We start from the raw sequence: 11679 nt of genomic DNA on the forward strand, positions 1-11679 counted from the left end.
GAGCAATTGATCGCACGGTTGGCGCGCGTGGGAACGACAAAATCTTCAAGCATGGGCGCGACTAATGGCGGACAAGAAAGTACGGGGGATGATCGAGAATTGAAGAAACAATTAACGCGGTTCACGAAGAACAAGAGATACCCCGGACAACATGGTTCGGGACGATCCAAATGAAGAAGGGCACCGAGGAGGGCAAGCCATAGGGTATGGGAAACGAAAGGATGCTGAAATGAAGGGGATCGGGTTTAGACATCAAATTGGGGTCGAACAGGCAGGCGAAAAGTAGGCAATGAAAGCCAGACGGGCGAGGATCCGACAGGCGCATGAGAACAAAATTACCGGAACAAAGGGAAATACAACGATGAGAAGCAAACAGCTAATGGGACAAGGACGGGCTTTAGAAGATCAGCGCCAACAGGGCCGCCCGGATAGTCGGCAGGCGGGTCGAGAGAAGGAGGAAGAAGGGGAAAGCCAACCCCAACCTCAAGGTCGAGAATTTCGACCTCCGGGCACCATCCCAAAGGAAGGAGACACAAACCCCGCCAAAAAGGAACGGCGAACCGATGAGGAGGGACAAGGGAACGGCGGAAGGCGAGTGGCCGAGGCGAGCGAACCGGAAGATCGGGATCATGACGAGGATCTTGACGAGTGGATCGGGAGCCGTTCTCGACGAAATCATGAACATGCCTCTACCAAGGAATTTTATCATGCGACCTTCACCCCATTTGAAGGGAAAACAAATCCAAAGGAGCATATCGGCTACTTTAAATCGGTAATGACGGTGCTAGGTCGGGAGGATGAATTGCTCGCAGAACTTTTCCAAGATCACTTAAGGGCCCGGCTATTAAATGGTTTAGTAGTCTACGACCGGCATCAATAAATGATTTCCGGGAGTTGGCCCAAAATTCATAGCTCGGTTCGAAGCGCAATCGGGAGTAAAAAGACGTCCGACGGTCTCTTTGGCATACGACAAGGCCGAAATGAGTCCATTCGGGATTATCCGAAAAGGTTTGATGAAGTTGCCATCGAGATCGAGGAGCTTGATGATCAAGTAGCATACGGTGCTCTTTGGAGTGGCATTACTCACCAAAGGCTTCGGAAGTCTTGCTTACGGACAAGCCAAGAACGTACGGCATGCTGTTACGCAGGTGTCAAAAGCAAGCCGTGTCTATGAAGTGATAGACGGGGTTAAGGCAGATCGGGAGAAGATCGATCGGGACAGAAGATCAGATCGTGAGGAAAACCATCCCCAGTGACAAGCAGGAGGCCAAAAAGTAAGAAGGGAACAAGTAAACTAACCAAACCGGGTGGAGATCGATGAAATTCGGATAAAAAGGAGTTGAAGTGGGAAGATACGAGCACCTCCAGAGGATCGGGATATGACAAAATATGCCGATTCCACCAAGATAGGCCACCATACGGATGCTTGTCGGAATCGAAGTTTGAAATAGAGAAATTGATTCAACAAGGAAGTTGGTCAATATGTAAGGCGAAGAGCCAAGATCAGGGCCAAAGAAAAGAGGTCGATCCCCAAGTCCAAAAGAGCTTGACAAAAAGGACAAAGGAAAAGAGAAGGTTGATCGGAGGAAACACGGTACGCATTATGGGGGACAAGGGAGTGATCGAAAGGAAAACAAAAGGTCGGTTCGTGGGCTGTTCATGCCTAAGAAAGGGCAAAACAGATGTCGAGCCATAACCACGGAGTGACTGGATGGGTCACGTCACCACATGATGAGGATTATCATCAAAGTCAAAATAGAACCGGAAGTTCAGAGTTCGTGGAACAGGATCCTCGTGACCTCATCTCGATGATGCCTTGAAGATTAAAGTTGGCTGATGATTTGTTAACACCATCATCAACGACCGTATGGTTTTGAGGATCATCCACAAGGGAGAAGGAACGATCCATCCGGATCTCAAAGTTGGAATGTCACCCGAGATACTTTGGTTCGGGTAAACTTCATGGTGGTCCGGAACTGCGGATATAACGCCATTCGGGACGACCAACAGAAGACTTGAAGCGGGTGTCCCGGACATATGAAGTTAAAGTTCCGACCGAATCGGGAGTCGGGAGTGTTGTCGGATCAATCGGCTTCGACAATGTTACACAAACTACTTGAAGGAAAAGCGAGGAAAGCGGAACGCATGAACGGAGGTTGGGATGATCGTGATGAAGAAAGATGAAGGGGGAACCGGGAAAAGCTGGAAAGGATCCAACAGTAACCTTTCGACCGAGGAACGTTATTGGCTCGGAGCAGCGACGATTTCAAGAAGGAACTTACCCGGTTCTTGTGTGATAATGGGATATCTTCGCATGGTCAGCAAATGATATGCCCGGGATAGACAGACGGGTAGCGAGCACAAACTCGGATAGAAGGATGCAACCCGGTCATCCAAAGACGAAGAAATTTTGCGATTAAAAGCATGAGGCAATCGGGTCGAAGTAGAAAAATTGGAGAGGTCGGGTTTCATAGAACCAATCGAATGCCGACGGCTTGCCAATGTAGTTATGGTTAAGAAAGCAAATGGGAAATGGAGAAGTGTACACAGACAACAAAGGCCTAAGGATTGCTACCTCCGAGGATTGATCTTCGATCGATGCCACCGCGGTCACGAAGTCCTTAGTTTCATGGACGATACTGGATATAACCGGATCTTGATGAGTCGGGAGGACGAGAAACACACTCCTTTATGACTGATCGGGAGAGTTATTACTACCGAGTAATGCCGTCGGGTTAAAAAATGCAGGGGCAACTTATCGAGAGGTCAATAGGATTTTTCAAAGGCAAATCGGGCGGAACATGGAGGTATATGTAGACGACATGCTTGTAAAAAGCTTGGTTCGGGAGACATTTGGTGACTTGGAAGAGACATTTGATGTTCTCAGGACATACCGAATGCGCCGAACCCGAAAAATGCGCCTGGGTTTCCTGGAAAGTTTCTTGGGTTCATGGTTTCCCAAAGAGGAATGAGGCTAATCCGAGAAAAGATTCAAGAGATGAAATGAACACGGTACCATAAAAGAAAGTGTTTAACCGGAGGGTGGGTTGAATGGTTCATATCGAGCTGGGGAAAAGTGTAACACGTTCTTCAAAGCCTTGAAGACTACGCAAGGCGGGAATAGTCACTTGGACACGGAATGCCAAAGGCTTGATCATCTTGTAACATACTCGGACAACACTGTTGGCACGTCTGGGAGGCTCTTAGATCTATTGGCAACCGCCAACGGCGGTGGTGCGCTTTGGTTCGGGGTGATACCGCTCAGAATCCGATCTACTATGTGAGCCATGTGCTTATAGATGCTGAAAACGGTACCGGACATCGATAAGCGGCGTTGGCACTCTCGTGGCATCACGAAAACTAAGGCCTTACTTCGGACCGATAATAGTCCCGACTAACTTCCCATTAAAGAAAATACTCCAAAGGCCTGATGTAGCGGGAGGATGGTCGGGTGGTGTGTGGAACTTAGCGAGTACCAGATTGAGTTTAGGCCAAGGACAACCATAAAGCGGTGTTGGCGACTTTGTTGTCGAAAGTACTATACCACGAAGAGCACCAAATGCCGACGGATGGAGTATCCGAGCTGTGGATTCTACATGTTGATGGTTCAAGTAGTGTTTTAGGATCGGGAGCAGGCTTGACCCTTTGTAGTCCCGAGAACTTCACTATGCAGAATAAGATTCAAATTCCACCTCAAACAATGAAGCGAGTATGAGGCGTCATAGCAGTTTGGAGTGGCGAGCCCTCGTGGTTCGGGAACTGGAAGTAAGAAGTGATTCTCAATTGGTAGTCAACCAAATCAGGGGGAGTATGAAGCAAAGGATGAAAGAATGGCTAAATATTTGGTCAAGGTTGGAAGTTTCAAACCTTCTTTGAGCGGGTAACATACCGAGGATACCAAGAGGGAGAATGAAAATGAGATGAACTCTCGATCGCAATGGCAAGTTACAAAAACTTGGACTCGGCGGTTTACATTGAAGAATTAAATAGCCCGAGTATCCAAGAAGTAGAGACCTTTGAGATCAGCAAGGAACCGATGGACCACACCTCGATTGCGTATATTCGGGATGACATTCTCCCGACTGATCCAAAGGAAGCAAAAAGAGTCCGAATCAAGCCGCTCGGTTCACAATGGTCGGGGAACACCGTATAGGAGGTCCTTCACGAATCCTCTCTTGAGATGTGTTGGGCCATCCCGAGCGAGTTACGCCTAGCTGAAATCCACGAAGGCATATGTGGTGCACATATGGGCGGAAAGCGTTGCACAAAAAGTATTAAGGTCGGAATATTCGGCCTACAGTACAAAAGGACGCGATTGAATATGTCCGTAAGTGCGAACGATGCCAAACACGCTAATGTCTCGAAGTTACCAGCGGTCCCCATGATATCCGTCTCCAACCCACGCATTTGCGATGTGGGGAATGGACCTTGTCGGGAAGCTACCGAAAGCTTCTAAGAATCGAGAGTACATGGTGGTTGCAATAGATTACTTCACAAATGGGTCGAGGTGAGCCATTATCTTCCATCACGGAGAAACAGATGGAAAAGTTTTTTCAAGAGAAGATAATATATAGGTTCGGATACCCGGATATTAGTGACGGACAATGGCAAACAATTTGAAGGGCCGGGTTCAAATCCTTTTGTATGAGGTACCATATAGAACATCGATTCGCTTCGGTTGCCTACCCCGAGCAATGGGCAAGTTGAGGTCACCAACGGGACACTTCTCGATGGGATAAAAAAAGGTTGGAAGATAATCGGGCGATGTGGGTCGAGGAACTCCGAGTGTCCTCTGGTCATACGAACTACGGTGCGAACCCCAACTGGTGAAACCCCTTTTTGTTTAGCTTATGGGACTGAAGCCCTAGCTCCCGTGGAAGTATTGGCTGGATCATTACGTTATGATACGTTTAACGAACAACAAAATGATCAAGGGCTCGTGGAGAATTTAGATCTTTTGCAAGAGTCCCGGACAAAGGCACAACAGAAGAATCTATTGTATCAAAGGAGAGCGGCACAACACTACAACTCTCGGGTTAACAACTCAAGATATAGATCGGGAGATCTGGTTTTAAGACGAACAGGGCTTCGGACCCAAGAAATCAAGGAAAGCTAGCTCCAACATGGGAAGGGCCTTACCTGGTGGAAAAAGAAACAAGACCGGGATCATATCGATCAAGAGAATGGAAGACGGAAGCCCGATTGATCGTTCATGGCATTCCACAAATTTGAAGAAGTTCTACCAATAACCACTATAGACATGGGTCAATTCCGTTTGTGACTTCACATTTTACCAGATCAAATCTTTCTAAGGAAGATACAATAAATTCGGTTCATTCCCGCTTGATCAACTCGGTTGAAGGAACATGCATCTTTTCTTAAAGATACCATTCACTCGGGTCATTCCCGTTTGATTAATTACTCCTTTTTAAGGAAAATGCACTTCAAAGAACAAGGACCGCGAAAACGGGAAAAACACTTCAAAGATACCATTCACTGGGTTCATTCCGCTTGATTAATTACTCCTTTTAAGGAAAATTGCATCTTTTTAAAGATACCATTCACTCGGGTTCATTCCCGTTTGATTAATTACTCCTTTTTTAAGGAAAATTGCATCTTTTCTGAAAGATACCATTCACTGGGTCATCCGGATTAATATTAAGGAGAATGCATCTTTTAAAGAACATAGGGTCATTCGTTGATTAATTACTCCTTTTTGGGAAAAATTGCATCTTTTCTCAAAGATGCCGTTCACTCGGGTTCATTCCCGTTTGATTAATTATTCCTTTTTGAGGGAATTTACCTCTTTCCTTAAAGACACCATTCGTATGTATGTTTATACAAATCACTCGGGCTTATCTCGATGATCCCCAAGAGAAACTTGTTTGGTAGCTTATGAACAACAAAAATGGAGAAAAACTTGTTTGGTAGCTCATGACAGCAAGAATGAAAAAAAAAAAAAAAAAAAAACTTGATTCATTCAAAAAGATTAATATTCAGACAAGACTTAATCAATTTTACCGAAGGACTCGAAGGTCTTCTTAGCTGGTTCAGTCGCACCCTCTAGGGACTCAGATGCCTACGTGTTGGCGGGGGAACCTTGGATCTTCCTCGCCATCATGCTCTTGGCGCTCACTATCTTCTTCCCGAGCTATTGTTCCTTCATCTTCACCTTCCTCTCTTACTCGTCTTCGAGAGGGTTGGGGAGAGGATCAATATAGTCCATAGCTCGGGAAAAGGAAATCCTCAAGCTCGAAGGTCTTTGGGACTGGGCATCCGAGTTCATCGAGATCGGAGGGTCCAGCAGCTTCTCCAACTCTCGGGGACGAGGAAGATCTTGAGAGCCTTCTTAAAGGCACCGCATACCCCTCTTAAAGGCGGGAGTAGCAACACGAGTAAGATTCTTGAACTCGGAGTCATGAAGTATTCCTCCAGACACCTCGTCTTGAGGCTCCCGAGGACTCCAGCTCTTTCAACTTGTCTCTTAGCTGGGCATTCTCATTCTTCTCCGCCAATAAGAGGGCTTGACGCCCTTAAATCTTCGGACACCTTCCCGACTTTCTCTTCCGGTCACCGACCTTCCCTTTGTACTTGCTTTTACTTTTGGAAAGGACATCCCTTTCCTTCTTCAGCTGGCCGCCTTCTCTTGGCGTCCTTGGTTTCTTCTCCGCATCTTCCTTGGGTAATAGCAGTGCGGGCCCGAACGTTCGACTCCCCGTAGTGTTCGGCACCTAATCGTTGCTTGGTCCCACCCTACGAAGAGACTCGAAAAAATGTGCACAGACCAGCAACGTAACAAAAAAAAGATTACCCGGGTAAGAAGATTGATAATAGTGATTCGGGAGAAAAAGGAAGAAAGACAGGTACCTGAATCCTTCATTGAAAAACTCCCTATTCGGGAGGTTGCACAGATATGTTGCATCCGCATCATTAGTGGCCTCATTTAGCCACTGTTCAGCATACTCGAGTCACCGAAACGGAGTTGAAACCAAGGTCACCACCCGAAAGGAGGGGGCAACCTCCCGAGCTGGTTCGTCGATACGAACCCTTTTCGAGAGACGAGGAACGCCGTCTCCTTTACGTCTCGGCTCCCGAGGAAGGAGCCTTCTTCTTTAGACTCTTGTCCGGAGACGGCCTAGGAGGAGGGGCTATGTGGCGCCGAGAACTTGAGCGGGGGCTTTTTTGAGTACTCCCGAAGGAGTCTTGCTTGTAGGCACAGGTTTCCGTCTCCTTGCCTCGTCCATGTTCCCGAGAGCCATTGCCGAAGATCATCCTCGAGATATTTTGGCTCACCGAAAACGAAGAATACGTATCAGGTCAAGACAACATAGATGACACAAAAACAATAAAAAGAGACTTACTGGGAGAAACCCCATAGTGAAGAACCGACTCGTACTCCATGGAGTACCCATGGATCGCGAGCTCGTCATCGTCAACCGAGTTTATTATATCAATATAGTTTTCCTCCTGGGATGAAGGGCGCAGGGGATATTCGGACGATCGATCTTCCCCTTGGGGACTTCTTGAACCGAGTACGGAAAGGCTCGGGAGAAGGTGGTTTAAAGAAAGGTAAAACTCGCCATTTCTTGGTGGTGGACGGGAGGGAATCCTTTAAGATAAAGTTCCCTTGAGACGGGGAAATTCTCTTGGATAGGAAAACAACGCTTGGCTGTGAGGATGCAGGGAGTAGTAATGGTGGAATAAGCCGAAAGTCGGGAAGACCCCTATTGACTTACAAAAACCAACAAACCCGATCATAATCCTCCAACTGTTGGGGCTCAGGTTAGAAGGGCTGAGTTTATAATGGTCAAGCACGTCTATGAATAGATCATGCAACGGGAGACGAACCCCCGATAAAGGCATCGTAATACAAGGGATAGAACCCTCGGGAGGTCTGTTCACTCTTTGGCTATCTGTCGGGATGATAACCTGATATCCCTCAGGAATACCAAAACTACCCAAGAATCTATCCAGATCCTCGGGAAACAGGGAGCAGAGATAAAATTCAGGTCCCGAGGAGTTCTAGACAAAATTAATGTGCCAGGGAGTTAAGGGTTCGGCTTGAAGGATTTCTAAGGCTGCGGAGTCGAGTTTCTTAACATCGGGTTTACGGGGAATGGCCCCCGAACCGCTAGGACGTTGAAAGGGCGGTCGAGGGGGAGCTTTGATCTGGATACCCGGGAGGTAGATGGGACATCCGTCCGAAGGAAGGCTTGGGAAGATACAGCAGGGGGGTTCCGGGAAGTGGCCGTAGACTCAGGTCTTAGGGCACTCTGGGCAGAAGGAGTGGCAGAATCAGAAACAGGGGCAGGGTTCGAATTGAAACTTTGATCGGGACCCTCCCGGGAATCTACACTTGGAATGGTTTCAACCTCGGCCTCTTCCTCGGCCTCTTCCTCTGCCTCTACCCCGGTCTCTACTTCCCCTTCCACTTCATCGGGTACGAGGGATGAAGTCAAGGCTTGCATCGCCTGCCTCTCTTTGTCCTTACGGAACATCTCTTGGATCTCATCATAGAGTCGGGGATCGCGCCCGGGTTGAGCCGCTATTAGATTTGGATTTCTCCTCATCGGAAGATTGCTCGTGGAGTTCTTTCGGGCGATCCCCGGCGATTGTACTTTTTGTTTGATCGCTATCACCCTCTGGTATAACCCTGGGACGACGTCTATCACGGTAGATGGGAACGGGAACCTTGTTCGATACCTAAACCCTCTCAAGCTTACTTTTGGCTTCTTCGGGGCCTTATATCTCCTCGGGGCCATAAGGAAAAGGAAACTTCGATTAAAGCAGGAAGGCTTGAGGAGCTTGAGTCGGTCGGGAGCGTCGCTAAGTCGAGAGCAAAGAAAACAGTGGGAAGAAAATGAAGGGAAAGGCCTCTATTTATATTGCCGGAAGAGGCGTTACACTTCTTGATCAGACGGTTACGACTCTTGACGATCAACGGTTACAAAGTGAAGACGGTTCGCCTCCCCCGAGGCTCTCATTATGAGCCTACGCCTAGCCACCTGACGTGTCAATCCCAGGTTGGGCGAGTCTCGAGGACAGCCGTTACAAAAAACGGCTGATCACTTTAGTGCGCAGGCATTTAATGCGCCCATTAAAGGGTATTCCTGGAATATCCCGAGGAAAGGGAGCTCGTGGAATCTCCCGAGGCACAACTCACTCCAAACCACTTAGCTATCCCGAACATCGCAAACAATGATCGGGATAGGGGGCTTATGATACGGAAAGTTTAGAACCAAACGGGTATAACCCGAATATAACACCTTGTCATATTAGCCGGGTCACACCCGGTCCTAGCAGGACGAAATGTGATCGGGTCCATACCGAATGGGGCTCCACATGCCAGATAATCGGGAAATATGCCGAGCATCCATGACCAAAAGCGTAACATATGCCACAGATATGGCAATCATCCCTGTTATGGAAGGTCAACTCAACAGCTGATTGAATGGGACCAACGACAAGGGAGCATGATCCGAGGAGAGACATCAGTTCTTGTCTGGCTAACTTACCAAATACATAAAAGGTAACACCCACACTATAAATGCACAGATCTACCCCTCCGGTAAGCAACCAATACACTTTGAGCATAATCTTGTGTAGCTTTTGCACGAGACCTCATTCGGTTCATCATCTAACTTTGCCATCGGAGGCGGCTGCCCGGCACACAAGCCGGCCCGCATCTAACCTTTCTTGCAGGACTCATCGTCCCGGATACGAGAGGAGGCTCAGTCGGATCCAGAAGCATAATTGATCCGCATCATTAATAAATCTCTTTCTTGTGGAATCTGTAGTGTCAGCTCTATTGTTGATCTCAGAAACATTCTACCAGAAAATGTCACTGTTGGATTCTCTTCATCGACCGGGAATTATTTTGAGACACATCAACTCAATTCCTGGGATTTCAAATCGAGTTTGGAATTAATTGAGAATTCGAATAATAATATTGCAAGCAAGGGTACTAATGTAGCAATGGTTGTGGGACTGGCTGCGGCTGGAGGTGTTGCGGTGATTAGTACAATCTTGGGTTTGCTTTGGGTTCGGAGAAAGAAACAACAAAGCAAAACAGAAGACGATGTGATCTTGGATGTGCCCACAGGTCCTAGGGAGTTCACATTTGCTGAATTGGCTCGAGCAACAAGGGATTTCGATGAGGAACAAAAGCTTGGAGAGGGAGATTTTGGAGGGGTCTATAGAGGCTTCTTAAGCGATCTCAATAAGGATATTGCAGTGAAGAGGATCTCTAAAGCGTCTAAACAGGGCACAAAGGAATATGCATCGGAGGTGAAGATCATTAGTCGATTGCGGCATAGGAATCTTGTGCAACTTATTGGTTGGAGCCACCAAAAGAAAGAGTTTCTACTTGTATATGAGTTCATGTCCAATGGAAGTCTTGATTTCCATCTATTTCGAAACAGAGGCTCCTTAACATGGGACTTGAGATACAAGATAGCTCTTGACTTAGCCTTTGCAATACAGTATTTGCATGAAGGGTGGGAACAATGCATTGTCCATAGGGATATTAAACCCAGCAATATAATTCTAGATACCCATTTCACTGCTAAACTTGGGGATTTCGGTTTGGCTAAGTTTGTGGAACACGAGAAAGAGTATCCACAAGCAACCGTCAACATAGATAGTTCCATAGGTGACAATAATATAGCCCCACAAACACAAACAACCAACATAGCTGGTACCAAGGGATACATGGCTCCAGAATATGTATTGCATGGTAAAGCTACCAAAGAATCTGATACATATAGCTTTGGCATTGTTCTTTTAGAAATTGCTTGTGGGAGAAGATCAGTTGAGTATAGGGCTGGCCCTAATGAAGTAAGTTTGGTAAATTGGGTTTGGGAGCTCTATGGAACACAAAGACATCTAGAAGCTGCTGACCCAAGTCTAGGTATGGATTTTGACGAGAGAAAAGTAGAGTGCTTGATGATTGTTGGGCTATGGTGTGCTCACCCAAACTACAAACTTAGACCTTCCATTGATAAAGCTATTCACGTTCTCCAATTTGATGCTCCATTGCCCATTCTTCCATCTAAGATGCCTATACGCCCTTCATTCAATTTGTCTACATTCTCAATTTCTTCATCCCAACCTTCATACAATAGCGGCACAATCATCCAAGCTAGATAGTCATCAACTAATTCACCTTCTCCGTCTATATCCCTATTGAGTAATCCACAATGGTAATGTGTATGACATCCCCCGTGCACTCCCCCCCCCCCCCCGAACAAAAAAAAATCCTTTTAAAAGTTCTAACGTACCTTTGGATTGCATATCTTGTTTAATTTTCTCTTTTCGAACTTGAAATTGTTTTTAGATATTTTTTGTCTGAGTAGGATACTTTTGTAAACATGTTCTAATACTTTGTATGAGGAGAAAAGTACAATGAAGACTAACAAATTTCATGAAAATGATTATTGTTTCAATGATGTATCAATAGTGGATGTTCATTCCTCCTTTGCTGTAGTTTCAAATAATTGCTAACAAATTGTTTTTGTATTTGGAAAAGGGGATGAAAATATTTATATATATGCTCAGAAGATTCAAATTCTTGACCTTACCTAGACGTGTTGGTCTTTGCCACCAAAAAAATTATTATGAGCATATGGATCAATGAACAAAGCAATAATATGATTTCTGGTTCTTTAGCTCTGGTTATGG

At 46.3% G+C, this 11679-nt stretch overlaps 1 pseudogene; it reads left to right on the top strand.

The window, feature by feature from the left end:
* Positions 1 to 361: 361 nt before the first annotated feature.
* Positions 362 to 11303, top strand: LOC148999786 (L-type lectin-domain containing receptor kinase IX.1 pseudogene; annotated as a pseudogene).
* Positions 11304 to 11679: the final 376 nt, after the last annotated feature.

Source organism: Hakea prostrata, chromosome 11, assembly GCF_041222555.1.
Source record: "Hakea prostrata isolate BN-2017 chromosome 11, UWA_Hpros_2, whole genome shotgun sequence".
Taxonomy (NCBI): Eukaryota; Viridiplantae; Streptophyta; class Magnoliopsida; order Proteales; family Proteaceae; genus Hakea; species Hakea prostrata.